Raw genomic sequence first — 19,284 nt, forward strand, 5'->3', positions numbered from 1 at the left:
GAGATTTGGAAACTGTTGAGCTTGAAATCATTTGTTTTCCGTTCTACGGATTTTAGTTATAGTAGTGCAACATTTTTAAACGTGATGATTACGTTGTATCACTGGGTGGAGTTGATTATGCTGAACCGCGGGGCACCGGTTTATGGCCCGTGACGTGGACGGGCAAAAACGGTGAGGGAGGGGCACACTTTTCAAATCGAAATGTAACAGGCAGCATGGTGAATCGTCCAGAAAGAAACAAAATCTATTTTCCATAGGCTTGAATTTTATAGCTAGTCTTCATTGGGAAGGCATAAAAGCATTCACTTGTAGATGTGAAAACAGAATCCTACTCATTACCCCTCGTGCTTTTATTTAATTTTTATTACTTAACTTTTGTTTTGTATGGAACCCCATTCGGGTCTTCAAGCACATGTTCAAAACGCAATCTTTTTAATGCTACGTGTGTAAAGTAAACAGGTGTAGGTGCTAAATTAATGCCTAAACGCCCCAAATAAGCGCGTGCAAATGTGCTTGCAGGTGGTTCAACATGTGCTAAATAAACGGCTGCAAGCGGTCCTGCACAGATCAAGTTAACGCCTACAGCTGCTAAATATACACCTACACAGCTAACTTAAGGCGTTCTTTAATATGCACATTTTACTAGCTCCTCCTTTCTTCCAGATTTCACAGTTTGAAGGAACTTCCTTTTCCATTGCAAGCAGAGTTTAACCTTTAAAAGGTAACGGTTTTGTCATTGAAATGTGTTGTTACTGAATCGTAAAGTTTATCAGCTAGTTTACAGTGGAAGGATCTGTTTCTCATCACTGGCTATACAATTCAGCTAACATTAATCTAGCACAAGGATCAGCAGTGCTTAGCATAAGCTAAATCAGATACTTGCTAGCTAATTTAGCTAACGTCGGTAGCCTCGAACCCCGGCCATATTATATCATTTAGTTCCCCTCAAACTTTGCCTGGTCATACTGTTAACCGCAGTGAACTGCACCATCTTGTGTTTTATTAAAAGCCCCGCTGAAAAAACATGTAAACTATAACATAACAGCCACAGAAACATTTAGGAATGTGTTAATAGTATCAAGGTAAATTACATACTAGCAAGTTTGTTGCTTGAATGCAGGGCCAGGCATAACATTACATAGATTAGACAATGGAGATGCTCAAAATCTTGGTAGTCCTCGATTTTTGGACTGTTGTCTTTATTTTGCTTTATCATTAACTTAAGGAAGACAAGCGACCTAAATGTGACTTATGGTTATGTAACGGATGTGAAACGGCTAGCTTAGTTAGCGGTGTGCGCTAAATAGCGTTTCAATCGGTTACGTCACTTGCTCTGAGACCTTGAAGTAGTAGTTCCCCTTGCTCTGCAAGGGCCGCGGCTTTTGTGGAGCGATGGGTAACGATGCTTCGTGGGTGACTGTTGTTGATGTGTGCAGAAGGTCCCTGGTTCGCGCCTGGGTATGGGCGAGGGGACGGTTTAAAAATTATACTGTTACAGTTAGACTGTAAACTCTCCTTCCAGACCCATATCAAACATCTCCAATCCAAAGTTAAATCTAGAATTTGCTTCCTTTTTCACAACAAAGCATCCTTCACTCATGCTGCCAAACATACCTTTGTAAAACTGACCATCCTACCAATCCTCAACGATGTCATTTACAAAATAGCCTCCAATTTTTTTTAACCTTTATTTTACTAGGCAAGTCAGTTAAGAACAAATTCTTATTTTCAATGATGGCCTAGGAACAGTGGGTTAACTGCCTGTTCAGGGGCAGAACGACAGATTTTGTACCTTGTCAGACAACAGACAACACAAAGATTCCTTGATGTCCTTCCAAATTCCCTCTGTCTACCCAAGGACGCCAGAGGACAAAAATCAGTTAACCACCTAACTGAGGAACTCAATTTAACCTTGCGCAATACCCTAGATGCAGTTGCACCCCTAAAAACTAAAAACATTTCTCATAAGAAACCCTGGTACACAGAAAATACCCGAGCTCTGAAGCAAGCTTCCAGAAAATTGGAACGGAAATGGCGCCACACCAAACTGGAAGTCTTCCGACTAGCTTGGAAAGTCACTACCGTGCAGTACCGAAGAGCCCTTACTGCTGCTCAATCATCCTATTTTTCTAAATTAATTGAGGAAAATAAGAACCATCCGAAATTCCTTTTTGATACTGTCGCAAAGCTAACTAAAAAGCAGCATTCCCCAAGAGAGGATGACTTTCACTTTAGCAGTGATAAATTCATGAACTTCTTTGAGGAAAATATTATGATTATTAGAAAGCAAATTACGGACTCAGTTGTTCTGAGTCTGCACAACTCTCCCAGGACCTAGGATCAAGAGAGACGCTCAAGTGTTTTAGTACTATATCTCTTGACACAATGATGAAAATAATCATGGCCTCTAAACCTTCAAGCTGCATACTGGACCCTATTCCAACTAAACTACTGAAAGAGCTGCTTCCTGTGCTTGGCCCTCCTATGTTGAACATAATAAACGGCTCTCTATCCACCGGATGTGTACCAAACTCACTAAAAGTGGCAGTAATAAAGCCTCTCTTGAAAAAGCCAAACCTTGACCCAGAAAATATAAATTGAATGAATTGCCCTGGCTGAGAGGATAGGCTACCTGTTCTGTATGTGTTAAATTGCCCTGGCTGAGAGGGTAGGCAAACTGTTCTGTATGTGTTAAATTGCCCTGGCTGAGAGGGTAGGCAACCTGTTCTGTATGTGTTAAATTGCCCTGGCTGAGAGGGTAGGCTACCTGTTCTGCGTGTGTTCAGGTGTGTTAAATTGCCCCGGCTGAGAGGGTAGGCTACCTGTTCTGCGTGTGTTCAGGTGTGTTAAATTGCCCCGGCTGAGAGGGTAGGCTACCTGTTCTGTGTGTGTTCAGGTGTGTTAAATTGCCCTGGCTGAGAGGGTAGGCTCCTGACAGTGGTGTAGACCTAGTTGGGGGTAAATGCCATTTTACTCACCTTTTTCAGAAAAAATGCTTTCAAAGTAAAGTATAGGGAGCATTGCTTTTTTATTAGTTTTTTTGACCCGGCAGTCAGTTTACCCACCAATGTTTTCTGACCGGCAGTCAGTGGCTACTAATATGCCTATTCTGAAGTTCATGGCACATTGTAGCCCAGTCTAATAAATTCACCTTGTTAGGGTGACCATCCTGTTTTTCCCAGGACACTTTCAGCGACCTGTACGCACTCGTTGGCTGGCCCACGCTTCATACTCGTCGCCAAACCCACTGGCTCCAGGTCATCTACAAGTCTCTGCTAGGTAAAGCCCTGCCTTATCTCAGCTCACTGGTCACCATAGCAGCACCCAGCTCGTAGCACGCACTCCAGCAGGTATATGGCCGCCTTTCCTTTCAGTTCTCTGCTGCCAATGACTGGAACAAACTGCAAAAATCACTGGAGTTGGAGACTCATATCTTCTTGCCAATCTATGATTCATCATATTATCCTCTTACAGGAAATGGGAGGATATGTGGCAGCACGGACCCTCCATTTGGAATGGTTCCAATTTTAACAAGAACAACGGTGTTGCCATTTTAATCAAGACCCCACAGGTGGTGATGAAGGGGAGCACGGTGGTGGTAGGCGGGCGTGCTGTTTTAGCCAATTGTACTTTTATGGGGAGGGATTTTAACGTGCTAAATGTGTATGGTTTTAACAATAAACATGACCGGTGCACACTTTTAGAAGACCTGCAGTCCCACATGCTAGGGAGGGATCCTCTAGTGGTGGGTGGGGATTTTAACTGTGTTTTTAGTAGAGCAGACAAGAGAGGGGCAGGAAAGGATTTTAAGGAGGACAGGTCAAGTGTTTTATTGCAAGGGCTGTGCAGGGATTTTAAACTGACTGACTGTTTTAAAACCCTGCATCCAAGAGAGGAGGGCTTCACCTGGACCAGTGGTGACGGCACCAGAGCCTCTCGCATTGATTATCTGTTTACCCGGGACTGTCCTCCAACTGATTCTAGAATAACCCCTGCTTTCTTCTCAGATCACGTAATGCTGACGTGCACCCTTTCACTAACCTCGGGTGTGACTGTGGGAAGAGGGCCCTGGAAATTGAGCTGCTCCCTTTTAGAAGATGATAGAGTAGTTAGTCAGTACACGGAGCAGTTCATCCAGCGGCAGACGCTACAGGACTTCTTTAGAGAGATAGGAACCCTTTTAGAAGATGATAGAGTAGTTAGTCAGTACACGGAGCAGTTCAGCCAGTGGCAGACGCTACAGGACTTCTTTAGAGAGATAGGAACCCTTTTAGAAGATGATAGAGTAGTTAGTCAGTACACGGAGCAGTTCATCCAGTGGCAGACGCTACAGGACTTCTTTAGAGAGATAGGAACCCTTTTAGAAGATGATAGAGTAGTTAGTCAGTACACGGAGCAGTTCAGCCAGTGGCAGACGCTACAGGACTTCTTTGACACACGAGCACAGTGGTGGGAAATGGTGAAGGGAAGGACGAGGACCTTCTTTAGAGAGATAGGAAAGAAAAAAGCAGAAAAAAAGATAGATGCATGGTGGGACTGCAAAAGCGACTGGAAAGGTATTTTAACCTATGCCAACAGGGCCTTGATTTTAACCAAGAAATTAAAGAAGGAAATGGCACTTTTAGCAGAACAGAAAAGCAAGGGGGTTATTTTAAGAAGTAAAGAAAGGGAATTAGAAGAGGGGGAGAAGTGCACTAAGTACTTTTTAAAGAAAATAGTTAGTAAGGGTAGGTAAATGACTGGTTTAAAAAATAAAGATGGGGGTTTAAAAACAGATAGAGGGAATAAAATAAGTAGTCAAGGATTTTTATGGGGAACTGTTTGGGGTAAAAGATGTATGTGAAGAGACCATGGGGGACGTTTCAACCTACATCGACAAGACCCTACCCAACACAGACCACCTGATAAAAGACCTGACGAGGACAGAAATTGACCAAGGACTGAAACATTTTAAGAGGGGTAAATCACCGGGGTAGGACGGCCTCCCTTTGGAGTTTTATTTGTCCTTTTGGGATGTTTTAGCCGACGAACTTCTGACTGTTTTTACTGACTTTGAACATCTTGACAGACTACCTGACAGTTTTAGAGTGGGGATCGTGACACTTTTATATAAGAAAAATGACAGGACGGACCTGAAGAACTGGAGCGATAACCCTTTTAAACTTTGATTGTACACTTTTTACCAAGGTTTTAACACTCAGAATGTCTTCTGTTTTAGAGGAGGTGATCCACCCGGATCAAACCTGTGCCGTTCCCGGAAGGAAGATCACGGGCAGCCTGATACTGATCCGAGATGCCATCTGTTATGCGAGAGACAGAAACATGCGGCTTGTAGTCCTAAATTTAGATTTTGAAAAAGCCTTTGATCGGGTCTCGCACCAGTACCTCTTTAAGGTACTGCAAAAAATGGGTTTCCCGAACAGGTTCTTAGTTTGGGTGGGAATGCTGTACGGGGACATCACCAGCAAAATCCTTGTAAATGGGCATCTGTCAAAAGCAGTGGGAGTACACTGCGGCGTCCGTCAGGGCTGTCCGTTATCTCCTCTTCTGTTCGTGGCCTGTATTGAACCACTGGCACAGGTCTTGAGAAGGGACCAACGGATCAGTGGGGTGGGTATCCCGGGGAGTGGGGGGGGGGTGACCGCCAAGTGCGTCTTTTACATGGATGACGTCAACATTTTATGTACCGACCTTTTATCCGTCGGCAGGACTCTGGACAGGACTCTGGACAGGACTCTGGACAGGACTGACTGGTACGGACGAGCATCTGGGGCGAGACAAGACAAGACAGAGGCCCAATTTTTCGGACCGTGGGCAGACCCAGACTTGACCAGACTACCTCTGACAGTTAAACTGACGGACATAAGGGTACTGGGGGTAAAGTTTGACCGGGAGGGAGGAGGGAGCGGTAACTGGAGTGGTATCCTGGGGACAGTAAGACAGAGACTGGGTTTTTGGGGACTACGACAGCTGACTTTTGAGGGCAAGGTTTTAATCATTAATGCTGTGCGTTTATTAATCAGTTCTGTTTTTATTCCCCCTCAAAGGAGTATTTTAGACCTGGAGCGGATGCTTTTTTACTTCCTGTGGGGAGGCAAGTGGGAGAGGCTGAGGAGGGAGGTGGTCAAGAGGCCCAGGTCCAAGGGGGGGGGAAGGCTTGCCTGACCTCTACTTGTTCCTGGGCAGCCGCTACACAGCGTTACATCTGACTCTTGCCACCTCCCCGGTCAACAACAAGACTCAGGCCCTCGCACGGTTCTGGCTGGGATCCTACCTCAGGACTCTGATGCTGATCCCAGTCGACCTGCGAGCCCCAGTCTCTTTCCTGCTACCCCCGCACTATAGGCCCGCGCACGGTTCCAATGAACATTGACACTGGTTCATCTTGAATAATGTTTTTACGTTAACAATTAAATAAAGTTTAAACAATTAATACAAATTAAATTAATCAACATATAATTTCAAAATGTACAAATTAGATAACTTGTTTATAATTGTTAGACATCTTAGTAAGTAGGCTGTTATTACATAAGCATCATTTTGGGAAAACAAATATATCCATACCAGAGGTGGAACCTTGATCCCTGATCTACTGTAAATGTAAATCTACTGGGTGTGCAGACTTCTATTCCAGCAATAATACACATTATAATCAACCCATTATGTTGGATAAATTGAGCAGACTTCTACTTGTACACTACTAGTCCCCTACTGTGGTCCCCTACTCTGCTAGTCCCCTACTGTGGTCCCCTACTCTGCTAGTCCCCTACTGGGGTCCTCTACTCTGCTAGTCCCCTACTGGGGTCCCCTACTCTGCTAGTCCCCTACTGTGGTCCCCTACTCTGCTAGTTCCCTACTCTGCTAGTTCCCTACTCTGCTAGTCCCCTACTCTGCTAGTCCCCTACTCTACTAGTCCCCTACTCTGCTAGTCCCCTACTCTGTTAATCCCCTACTCTGCTAGTCCCCTACTGTGGTCCCCTACTGTGCTAGTTCCCTACTCTGCTAGTCCCCTACTGTGGTCCCATACTCTGCTAGTCCCCTACTGTGGTTCCCTACTCTGCTAGTCCCCTACTCTGCTAGTCCCCTACTGTGGTCTCCTACTCTTCTGGTCCCCTACTCTGCTAGTCCCCTACTGTGGTCCCCTACTCTGCTAGTCCCCTACTGGGGTCCTCTACTCTGCTAGTCCCCTACTGGGGTCCTCTACTCTGCTAGTCCCCTACTGGGGTCCCCTACTCTGCTAGTTCCCTACTCTGCTAGTACCCTACTGGTAACTGACCGACTGTCGCGTCTCTCTGGTAACTAACCTGTCGCATCTCTCTGGTAACTAACCTTCTGTTGTCCTTCTGGTAACTAACCTTCGTCGCGTCTCTCTGGTAACTAACCTTCTGTCGCGGCTCTCTGGTAACTAACCTCCTGTCGCGTCTCTCTGGTAACTAACCTTCTGTCGTCTCTCTGGTAACTAACCTTCTGTCTCGTCTCTCTGGTAACTAACCTTCTGTCGCGTCTCTCTGGTAACTAACCTTCTGTCGCGTCTCTCTGGTAACTAACCTTCTGTCGCGTCTCTCTGGTAACTAACCTTCTGTCATCTCTCTGGTAACTAACCTTCTGTCGTCTCTCTGGTAACTAACCTTCTGTCGTCTCTCTGGTAACTAACCTTCTGTCTCGTCTCTCTGGTAACTAACCTTCTGTCGCGTCTCTCTGGTAAATAACCTTCTGTCGCGTCTCTCTGGTAACTAACCTTCTGTCTCGTCTCTCTGGTAACTAACCTTCTGTCTCGTCTCTCTGTTAACTAACCTTCTGTCGCGTCTCTCTGGTAAATAACCTTCTGTCGCGTCTATCTGGTAACTAACCTTCTGTCGTCTCTCTGGCAACTAACCTTCTGTCGTCTCTCTAGCAACTAACCTTCTGTCGTCTCTCTGGCAACTAACCTTCTGTCGTCTCTCTGGCAACTAACCTTCTGTCACGTCTCTCTGGTAACTGACCGACTGTCGCATCTCTCTGGTAACTAACCTGTCGCGTATCTCTGGTAATTAACCTTCTGTCGTCTCTCTGGTAACTAACCTTCTGTCGCGTCTCTCTGGTAACTAACCTTCTGTCTCGTCTCTCTGGTAACTAACCTTCTGTCGCGTCTCTCTGGTAACTAACCTTCTGTCGCGTCTCTCTGGTAACTAACCTTCTGTCGCGTCTCTCTGGTAACTAACCTTCTGTCGCGTCTCTCTGGTAACTAACCTTCTGTCGTCTCTCTGGTAACTAACCTTCTGTCTCGTCTCTCTGGTAACTAACCTTCTGTCGCGTCTCTCTGGTAACTAACCTTCTGTCGCGTCTCTCTGGTAACTAACCTTCTGTCGCGTCTCTCTGGTAACTAACCTTCTGTCGTCTCTCTGGTAACTAACCTTCTGTCGTCTCTCTGGTAACTAACCTTCTGTCGTCTCTCTGGTAACTAACCTTCTGTCGTCTCTCTGGTAACTTAACCGTCTGTCTCGTCTCTCTGGTAACTAAACCGTCTGTCTCGTCTCTCTGGTAACTGACCTTCTGTCTCGTCTCTCTGGTAACTAACCTTCTGTCGTCTCTCTGGTAACTAACCTTCTGTCGTCTCTCTGGTAACTAACCTTCTGTCATCTCTGGTAACTAACCTTCTGTCGTCTCTCTGGTAACTAACCTTCTGTCGTCTCTCTGGTAACTAACCTTCTGTTGTCTCTCTGGTAACTTAACCGTCTGTCTCGTCTCTCTGGTAACTAAACCGTCTGTCTCGTCTCTCTGGTAACTGACCTTCTGTCTCGTCTCTCTGGTAACTAACCTTCTGTCGTCTCTCTGGTAACTAACCTTCTGTCTCGTCTCTCTGGTAACTAACCTTCTGTCGCGTCTCTCTGGTAACTAACCTTCTGTCGCGTCTCTCTGGTAAATAACCTTCTGTCGTCTCTCTGGAAACTAACCTTCTGTCGTCTCTCTGGCAACTAACCTTCTGTCGTCTCTCTGGTAACTAACCGTCTTTCTCGTCTCTCTGGTAACTAACCTTCTGTCGTCTCTCTGGTAACTGACCTTCTGTCGTCTCTCTGGTAACTAACCTTCTGTCGTCTCTCTGGCAACTAACCTTCTGTCGTCTCTCTGGCAACTAACCTTCTGTCGTCTCTCTGGTAACTTAACCGTCTGTCTCGTCTCTCTGGTAACTAACCATCTTTCTCGTCTCTCTGGTAACTTAACCGTCTTTCTCGTCTCTCTGGTAACTAACCTTCTGTCGTCTCTCTGGTAACTAACCTTCTGTCGTCTCTCTGGTAACTAACCTTCTGGCGTCTCTCTGGTAACTGACCTTCTGTCGTCTCTGGTAACTGACCTTCTGTCGTGTCTCTCTGGTAACTGACCTTCTGTCGTGTCTCTCTGGTAACTGACCTTCTGTCGTGTCTCTCTGGTAACTGACCTTCTGTCGTGTCTCTCTGGTAACTGACCTTCTGTCGTGTCTCTCTGGTAACTAACCTTCTGTCATTTCTCTCTGGTAACTAACCTTCTGTCGTGTCTCTCTGGTAACTGACCTTCTGTCGTTTCTCTCTGGTAACTGACCTTCTGTCGTGTCTCTCTGGTAACTAACCTTCTGTCGTGTCTCTCTGGTAACTAACCTTCTGTCGTGTCTCTCTGGTAACTGACCTTCTGTCGTTTCTCTCTGGTAACTGACCTTCTGTCGTGTCTCTCTGGTAACTAACCTTCTGTCGTGTCTCTCTGGTAACTGACCTTCTGTCGTGTCTCTCTGGTAACTAACCGTCTGTCTCGTCTCTCTGGTAACTAACCTGACCTCTACTTGTTCCTGGGCAGCCGCTACACAGCGTTACATCTGACTCTTGCCACCTCCCCAGTCAACAACAAGACTCAGGCCCTCGCACGGTTCTGGCTGGGATCTTACCTCAGGACTCTGAGGCTGATCCCAGTCGACCTACGAGCCCCAGTCTCTTTCCTGCTACCCCCGCACTACGTCCAGCTCCAGAAGTTTTTAAGACATTTTAAACTGGAAAAATAAACAGTCCCAGTTTTAACTAAACACCGCTCTCTTCTCTCTCTTGTGCAGGATCGGAAACCAGTGTGTCCAGTGCGCGGTCTCGCTCTAGGTGAGCCCACAACGGTCTGGCGCAACGTGGCCCATCCTGCTCTCCTGAATCGGCATCAGGACCTGTCCTGGATGGTCGCCCACGAGATCCTCCCGGTCAGGGCCGTTATGCACTCACGGGGCATGGCGAGGACATCCGCGTGCCCCCGACCAGGCTGCGGCCAAGAAGAGTCGGTGAGGCACATGCTCCGGGAGTGCAGAGCTGCCAGGGACCTGTGGAAGGAAGCAGGCCTCCTGATCACCCTGTGTCTGCCAGCAGGGGAGGACCTAACACCTCAGCTCGTGCTGTATGCGGTGGGCCGAAGGCCTAATCCATCAAAGGCCTTCACAAAATTCTGGCCCACCCTCACGTGCCTGAAGGAAGAACTGTGGTCCTCACGCAACCTGCTGGTAGGGAAAAGCGTAGAGACCACCCCCCAGGCAGTGGCCATGGTAGCCATGGAAGCCCTGGGATGGTACGGAAGGAAGAGGGCCTCGACCCCAGGCGAAGGGTCCCCCACAACACCCTAGGTCCCGGCGGCCACGGCCTGACAGCGCTGCAGCGCCTAGGGCGATGCGCCTAGGGGAGGGATCTCCTCTGGCCCCCGACGGAAGGGATGGTAATTTATTCAGAGGAGCAGGATGAGGCGAGTTTGATAAGGACTCACCCCGTTCCTGTACAAGGGACCAAAGACAGACTTTTAACAAAGTTACTTTTTAACATGTTTTTCATGTCTTAAAAATGTTTGACCCTTGTTAGATCATTAGTACACATTTTAAATGGCTTTTACAGATTTGATGTTTTTACAAGGAAAGTACTGTAGCGACCCGCACAGACAGCTGTGTGTTATGTGTTAGGCTAGGAGGTGGTTGTGTTGTACTGACCAGTACCCGGTGTTCGCGGGGTCCGACCTGTCAATCAACCTGCTATCTGCCAATCACGGGAATGCCTGGAATGTTCTGATGCCGGGCATCCTGGTGGTTGGCGGAGTGGCGTGGAGGGGGGTTGGGCAGGGGGGTGGAGCATTGGAAGTTAAGACCAGGTTCAGCCTTTGTTCTCTCTCTCTTACGTCTGGGTTTCACAAGAGAAGGTCACGATTGGCTTGTGGGTTATCTGTCATCTATTTGGCGTGTGCTACGGCCCAATCAGTAGCCTGTGTAAAGTTGGTGTAATAAACCGTCAATTCGTAAACTCAAGCCTCTGTCTGGACAATTGTTCATTTATGATCTAGTCAGGTCATTACATTGGTGTCAGAAGTAAAAACGTTGATACAAGTTAGCCAGCTAGCTAGCTGACTTATGTGGCTAGCTACCGTAGGTGAGAACGGGGATTGAAAATGCTTCGAGGGAATCCGAAAGTGAAGGTGGAGGTAGGGGACGATTATGGCCAAGGAGGTGCGTGTGAATGGACGTCGGGGGCTCTGTCTGAGGAGATCGCCAGGGCGTCGGAGCGCAGAGGCCGCTTGAGGGAGGACGTTAGAGCGTGTTGGAGCGAACCATTGAGAGGCTGAAGTAGCAAGCACATGCACATTAAGAGAAAATGATATCCAGGCCATATGACACCCAGACCATACTCTATTTATGTAGGAATACATTAACCAAGACCATACGTGCATTCATGACAGCTGAACATGCTGTGGTCAGCAGGGTGCAGGAATAAAGATGTGGCAGGATGACTGATGACTAACATGTAAAACATAGGCATGCAGTATATCTTTTTAGAACATGGAAAGAGTTCTGCCATCGGTGACCAAAAGCAGATACTGGGAAGCTTTCATGCTACATATTGACTGTTAGCTCATTATGTATGGGTGGCAGAGATGAAGAAAGGGCACTTTGACCAGTTGGCTTTAATAACTTGCATTAAAGTCTCATTGGCAACAGTTTCTTCTGAGTATTATATTTCTTAGACAGTATTATATTTCTGTAACGATTATGGGACATATTTGGGAGCACTCCAGGAGATCAAATGGGCCTGGGACGTTCCAGGCTGGTGACAGAACTGGACAAAATTACAAGTACCCAGCCTTGAGAGTCTTACATAGTTGATTGTTTGTATAAATTGGTTCAGAGATACTGTCCCAGCAAGAGGGGGCATATAGGTCTCTATTTAAATTTCCTAAAAACCCAGTAAATGCTAAGGAGCTTGTTGAATTCAATGAACTGCATGCATGTGTGATACAGGGGGTTCTCTGGTGAATTTATGTATGCATGTGTAGTGACCAATTGGGGGGGCTCATCCTGAGTCGGGTGTTGCCTTGGAGGGGCTTTGCACCTGTTCTGGGATGACTGGTGTGGGCTGGGGCTCTCTGGCTGAACTGCCTGGCCTGGTGAGGGGGTGCTGTCTACACCTTCTGGTCAAAATAGATCAATAAGTAGGCAGAAAAGTCCAGAATACCGCCCTTAAGGTGAAAAAGGGGCCTGCTTAGGTGGTGGTTACCGCCCCAATAGATTAAAACTCTGCTCGGATGAATAGAGTGCAGAAAACGTTGACCCGATTTGGCAAGGTTAAACTGCAAAACAAATCCCTGGTCGCTCCGTCTGTCTGGGAGGTCTCTAAATGAGCAGGTCACCATCATAATACAGCTCTGAGAAAAATATATATAAAATAAATAAATAAAAACAACAGAGGTCTGCGTTGGATGGGTGAAAAGGGTAGGAAGACTGGCTGATCCGATTTGAAGTAGTATCATCTTCAGGAGAGCCCATAGGATATAAACGGTTTAAGAGGCCATAGGTCGTTTTAGGTAAAAGAAGTGTGTGAATGAACAAATGTGAATTCAACGTCTGAATGGAAGTAAGAACCTGTGTGTGTGTGTGTGCCAACTGTCAGGAAAGGACTTTTGTCAAGTCCTCTGTGACACTGAGTGGAGAAGGAGAGTGCATTTAACTCCGAGAGGGGGATAGAATCACTGGATATTGGAAAAATAAGGATAAGATAGAAACTACGTAAAGATAGATATATATATATATATACACTGACATAATAAATGTGTTAATAACTATTCTGGAACGTGTTAAAAAGTCTGAAGGGTTATAACGGTCTGAAGTAGAGAGAAAGAACACACAGGTAAAGCATCAAATTATGTATGGTAAAAATTCACCTAGACTGTCTCGAAGAAATAGTAAAAACAAACACTGGGGTAAGGGATATGGCCTAGGTATATACATTACAGCACCGTGAAGACCTAGGAGGAAGCAGGGCTCTGCTTCCAGGAGGGAGCCTGCAGGATAATAATAGCCTGAAGGAAGCCCCCTAGAGGTGTCAGGTTACAGGAGCCAGAAAGAGTGGGATTGGATAAGATTATCAAAATAGTATAAATTAGGAATAAAAACAATAAGAAACAGTAGAATAGAATATTTAAGTAAGAACCAATAAGTCAAAAGTGTAGATATTATAAATAATTAATTTAAAAGGAAAAGTATCAGATAGGATTAAAAACACCTGGTAAAGTTAAGAGACAGAGTAGACAACTGAAAAATGAATAGAACACCAGTAGAGATCTTATGGGGTGAGGCACCTCTGCAGAAAAAATAAATAAATAGTGGCATGAAAACAAACAGACTGTTTCTCCCTGGAATATAGAGTAGCCAAATTTAATAAATCCACGGAGTCCCTGCACGTTAATTCTAACAATTCGGCTTTGCGTATGAAAGAGCAAACTGGATAATGTCAGCAACATCTGGTAAACAGGATAAATAAAATAAACAATTAAGGTGAGGCAATTATGAATTTAAACGTCACATAAAACCATAATAACAAGCTCAATTTAATAATAATAATAATATAGGCCATTTAGCAGACGCTTTTGTCCAGAGCGACTTGCAGTCATGTGGCATACATTCTACGTGTGGGTGGTCCCGGGAATCAGAGCCCCTGGGCGTTACAAGCGCCATGCTCTACCAACTGTGCTACAGAAGGGGTAATTTACCAGCGTTTTGAGGTTAACATTCTACCATCAGAAATACATTACGATGGGGACAGATATGAATCTCTTACCCCTACCAGTATGCGATGAGTGGTCTGGCAGAGCTAGAGGTCCTCAGCGTAAGAAATAGCTCCCTGTTTTAGATGAGGAGCTAGTGGGTATGGGAAGAATGAGTGTGAGGTGACCCTGAAACTTAGTAGAGCAGAGAATAAGCTGCACAGGAGTTTGCATCTTTTTAAAAAAGCAACAACTAATCGTTTTGGTAAGTTACATTTTCAGGTCCTGTGCTATAAGTCTTTGATCAATCAATAAGCTGGTTTGGAAATTACAGTTGATATGTGATGAAATGGCATCCCACGTTTTACCTAGCTTGTCTAATATACCGATGGGATTTACTGGCCCATGGAGCTCATGTTGCATTGAAACAATAGTTTCAGGGGTGATAAAATACGTGGTGGATTTGTTATTAGCGTCAAAAGAGGGTGAAATAAACGTCTATGAAAAATCACCACCTTGGTAAAATTAGCTGGAGGAAAAGAAAAATGTAACATATTTGGTGTTTTTCAATTTCTAAGGGAAAAAAAAAACCTGGGATGGAAGAAACTATGCATTCTGGCATGGCTAAACTAATCACCATGTTCAGAAAAAGGTAGGGGTTTTCAGTTTTGACTAGACATTCTATACCGTCATTCTCTGAAACTGCTAATACGCTTCCTAGAATTAAATAATTGTATAAGTAATACTATTGGCTTGCTGATTAAAAGGTAACATTGTGAATGCTAATGAAATGTACACTTCTTTTCCAGAAAAAGGGTTTCATTTTCTCTGGTCAAAATGCCCTTGGAGACTGCAATACTGAGGAAAGCAGTTAGTAATAGTCAGCCCTTTAAAAGTAAACGTATCTGGATACGGCTATAAATGGAGTTCCGGATAAGTAAGGCTAGTCCCATGTGTTCTTAACCTATGGTTCACTCTAGTAGGTGCACACCTTATACCGCGAACAATATGTGTTAGTGGATGTAATTTGGGGGTCATTTTCTGTTTCAGGTGGGTGAGCAGAAGGATTGAAATATTTATTTTTCGAAAATGTTTTAAAACGTTTCTTGAAAAAGGGAGTGTCAAATGCCCTTGAACCGGTGGGAATTTCCCGTGAAGACTGATCAACTTCACTGGAAACTTGTACTGACCAGGTGGTCTGTCATTATAAAATGACTAAGAAACACCAGTCTCTACTCAAAGTGTACAATTACTTTGAGTCTATTATTTCCTTAGAAACTTATGAGGGGGATGTAATCTTAAATTGACTAGTTACTCAAATGTTTATTTTTATTTAACATGTGGTCATAGGCAAAATTATCAGTTCCCTGGGGTTATGGTCTTTGGGTAAATACACACATGTGCTTTGTTCATTCTGCATATAGAAGGGAAGTATATGTTAACAGGGGATGACAGTTACTCCAAATGGTTTATGATATAGGCTGGGATAATTTCTTTTGGGTTTCAACACAAAATTTGCAACATTGGAATATTGGAGTGTGGGTGTCTGCTAGGGTTATGTTGATAAGACATAATCCTGGTCTGAATTGCCAGCCTCTGGTTATCATGGAAGGTGACGTCAGAATGCTTTAATGCATGGGAGAGATATTTTTATCACAACAAGTGTGTGAGATGCTCAAACGCACCCTACTGGCTGAAAAGTGAGGGATAACTGTGTCTGATGGCCTGTGAACTATATCTGAAATAGACATGCTGGAATGATGTGTGTTGAATTAAGAAGATGGAATTTGAGTTAAAGTAAGCAATAGGGACTGTTATTCTGAATTTGGGTTGGACAATTTATACAACTTTTTAGTTATGATTTGGATATAGAACTGTTTAAATTTACTAGGCCTAGGAAAGCTCTGGAAACTAATCCTGAGACAGGGAGGTTGACAGAATTGACAGAATATTAGATTAAGGGTTTTGTTTATTTTGTTTATTATGTCATTAGAACTTTAATGTTAAGTTGTATTGATATAATTAATTGAAAAGGTTTATAGTCTGTTTCTGATAACACCAAGGATGGAGAAGAGACCAGGTTTAATTACATTAGGAGCAGTGGTAATTTTTGCAATTATGCAGTTATCATTTATTTAGTTTTTATTTATTTATTTAAAAAATAGAGTGAATAGAAGAAATAAATAAATAATATCAATCTCTTGGTTGGTCAATTTATTTTTGTTTTGAGGAACATAAATGTATATTGTTCCTAAGGAGGGATATAGATATAAATTGACTAAAATTGAGTTGAGAATGTTTTAGGAAATTAGGAGTAGTAACTTATATGATATGGGAACTGCATTGGGGATCTGAGGGGGATCATAAATTAAGGTTATGATAGTGGAGGGGTGTTATTTCTAGAAACTATGTATATTATTAGAGAAGATACCTCACAGAAAAAGGACAGCTGGCTGTGAAAAATGTAGAAATATAAAATATAGAGACAATTCTAAAAAGAAAATGTAACATTATACAGATTATGGTAAAAGTAATAAGTGGTGGAATTCTGAACATTATAGCAAAAGTTTAACAAACTTATAACTGAGTTTGTTAGGATTGGATATTCTTCCAACTGGAAGACACTTGACTGATTGGTTATTCTTACAGCAGTTGCTGTAGGGACCATAATTCGGCTATCATTATGTATAACTATATCAATGGCAGGAGGCAGGGTATTTGAGACAGCATGTTTACTACAGAGGGCTGTTATTTAAATATTACAAATCCTGATCTTGCTATAAGAAGAAAGTCTGTTGTCAGGAAATAACCCATGTGTTAGTGTGTATGTCCTCAGAAAAAGAAAACAGCACATAAGAGGCCAGATGGAAGGGCATGGGCTGAACTCTGAGACTGAGTGTACACAAAGATACACCAGGCTGGAGGTATACCATACAGCACCTGCAATGGTAAAGATCGCTATGGCTCTCTTCTGGGTGAATAATTCTCACAAAAAGTAAGGTCCAGCTGAATAATGGGTGAGCTTGAAAACACCATGACAGAGGAACCAAGTTAGAGAGAAAGACTAGATTCCACTGTAAACATACTGGGTTTGGTTTGGGAGCTACTTGTTTTATTTGTTAATGCATCATGATGTGAAAAAGGATAGATGTTAGGGTACTCTAGACAACATGTTGAAGTCATTGATGTGAAAGCATATACAGAGTTAAATTACTTCAAAAAGAGAAATTGTTGATTAAGGATATGCATATGCTTATCAGTTGAAATGGAGCAGATGGAAACAAAATAAAAAAAATAAATAAATAAAATAAAAATGACATGATTTGGGAACACCTCTCAGAACCTGGGGCCGAAAGAGGAAGACTGGGTAAAAGCAAGAGGAAGCTTATTAGAGCTTTTATTTTTGTGGAGTCCAGCAGAAAAGCATCCTGGAGGCATAGAGTCAGGTGAAGAGAGAGTGGGAATTGTCATGGTCTCAGATTTCGGTATTCGTGAATATATTTATGCAAAACACATAACATTGTCAATACTGTTATGTTTTGTACTTTGCTTCCAAGTCGTATGTTTAGGAACCTGAACCAGGACGAGAGGTTCCACGTCTGATGATCCAAGGGGACCAGAGGGGCCTTGTCCAGGTGATACCAGGAGATCTGGTCTACATTTGAGTGTTCCGGAAAAAGTGGGATCAGCCAAGGAGAAAAGGACCCAACGAAGTGGCCAGAGCAACAAGAACGACCGTCCAAGTGAAAGGAAGTCCGGTGAGGTACCATCTGAACCACTGCACCAGAGTCCCATCAGAAACAAGGAGACAACCGCACAGCGATAAGAACACAGAGGATGCTGATTCAACAGGCGGGAGCCCGGAAGGAGCAGGAGCAGCAGGGAGATTGAGACGCGGGGAGGAGCCAAGAAACCAGCAGACCAAGTGGAAGCCAGGATCTCGACAAATGCACTGTCTGCTGCACTCAGAAAAGGACGAAGAAGAAACAACACTGGAGAAAAAGCCTGCAAACAATCAATATTCTCTCCAGTGGGGCCAGAGAGTCCAGGGTTGGGGGAAAATAACAGGCCTGCTACTCCTAATGACATACATGTTGAGGCAGACCTCCCTGACAGAAGCCCTCCACAGTGGGACCCCTGGAAATACCACCTACAGAATGGGAACAACTCTTCCTGAAATGATGCCTATCCAGATGGAAGCCCAGTCCAGTCAAAGGAGGGAGCTCCAGGGGAAGGAACAGAAAGGGAGACCCCACAAGAAGGAGGAGAAGGAAGAGTTTATTCATGGCTTGATTTCCCCACAATTGACTTTTCAAATCTTGAATGGTCCCCGTAACAGACAATTGAAGATAGAACTTTCAAAGAATAATGACATTGCCATGACAAGAGCAACAGTAAACACTGTACAGGAACAACAGACTCACGCACAATTAAGCAGTATGGTGAAAACAGGAAAAGAAGAGAGGAACCCGCTGAACAATCAAAGAAGACTGACAAGGTTAGCATTTCTGTTCCACCTCAAATCATAACAGAAACAGGAGAACAGAAGTCAATCTCAATCAAGAGGATCAAACCTCTGCCTGAGACTACATTCTGTGGATGGACACATCATCAGACAAAGGAGAAGTCATCTGGGACCCGAAAGGATGTGGCCTGACGGTAACCATTTCAAAAGGAAGATGAGTGGTTGCTTACCTTGAATAAGATCGAACATGTTGAAGGTGAAGAATTTATAGCTTGAAATAGCAAGAACAAGGTTAACTGAAGGAAGTAGTGTAACTGTTATTAGAATTGGTCCTGCCAATACCTGAACAGGAGGAGCCTGTGACAACCAGAACAATGACAACAACAGTGGCAGCTGTTACAAAGTCTACGGTGCAGTCACCACTAGGCTAATGTCTACTGCTCCTACCAAGCAGTCCACTGTACCCACAAAGAAACCCGAAGCATCAGGGTCAGGAGGTTTTTTACTGACATTTGGAACTTTCTAGCAAACTCTAACAATCTACCTCAGAAAAGGACATTGCGATTCCAACTGAGACTGTAACTCCAACTGATACTTTAACCCTAGAACTGCACAAGGACAAATCATTAAAGATATTAGTAAAAAATGAATGGTATGAATGGGCTCAATATACAGCATTAAAATTAAAATTGACAAATTGCTTATTATGTGCACCCTCTCCGCTGACAGAATTAGTGTTGGTACCTAATCCTTATGATTATAGGGACTGTGCTGACTTTAATAAGAACTTTTGTCATTTGAGTAGATCAGAAAGGCCGTAT

General features: G+C 44.1%; 1 long non-coding RNA gene across 2 annotated transcripts; it reads right to left on the reverse strand.

The window, feature by feature from the left end:
* Window positions 1–5,882: 5,882 nt before the first annotated feature.
* On the reverse strand, window positions 5,883–9,447 carry LOC127929359 (uncharacterized). Of its 2 annotated transcripts, XR_008134655.1 has the most exons (4): window positions 8,852–9,447; window positions 8,284–8,367; window positions 8,118–8,229; window positions 5,883–7,576 (listed from the first exon to the last, which is right to left on the reverse strand). It is a non-coding gene; the product is annotated as an uncharacterized LOC127929359 (long non-coding RNA). The 2 variants fall into 2 exon arrangements; XR_008134654.1 differs by lacking the exon at window positions 8,852–9,447 and having other exon boundaries at window positions 8,284–8,834.
* Window positions 9,448–19,284: the final 9,837 nt, after the last annotated feature.

This window comes from Oncorhynchus keta, unplaced genomic scaffold (genome assembly GCF_023373465.1).
Source record: "Oncorhynchus keta strain PuntledgeMale-10-30-2019 unplaced genomic scaffold, Oket_V2 Un_scaffold_6846_pilon_pilon, whole genome shotgun sequence".
Lineage (NCBI taxonomy): Eukaryota > Metazoa > Chordata > Actinopteri > Salmoniformes > Salmonidae > Oncorhynchus > Oncorhynchus keta.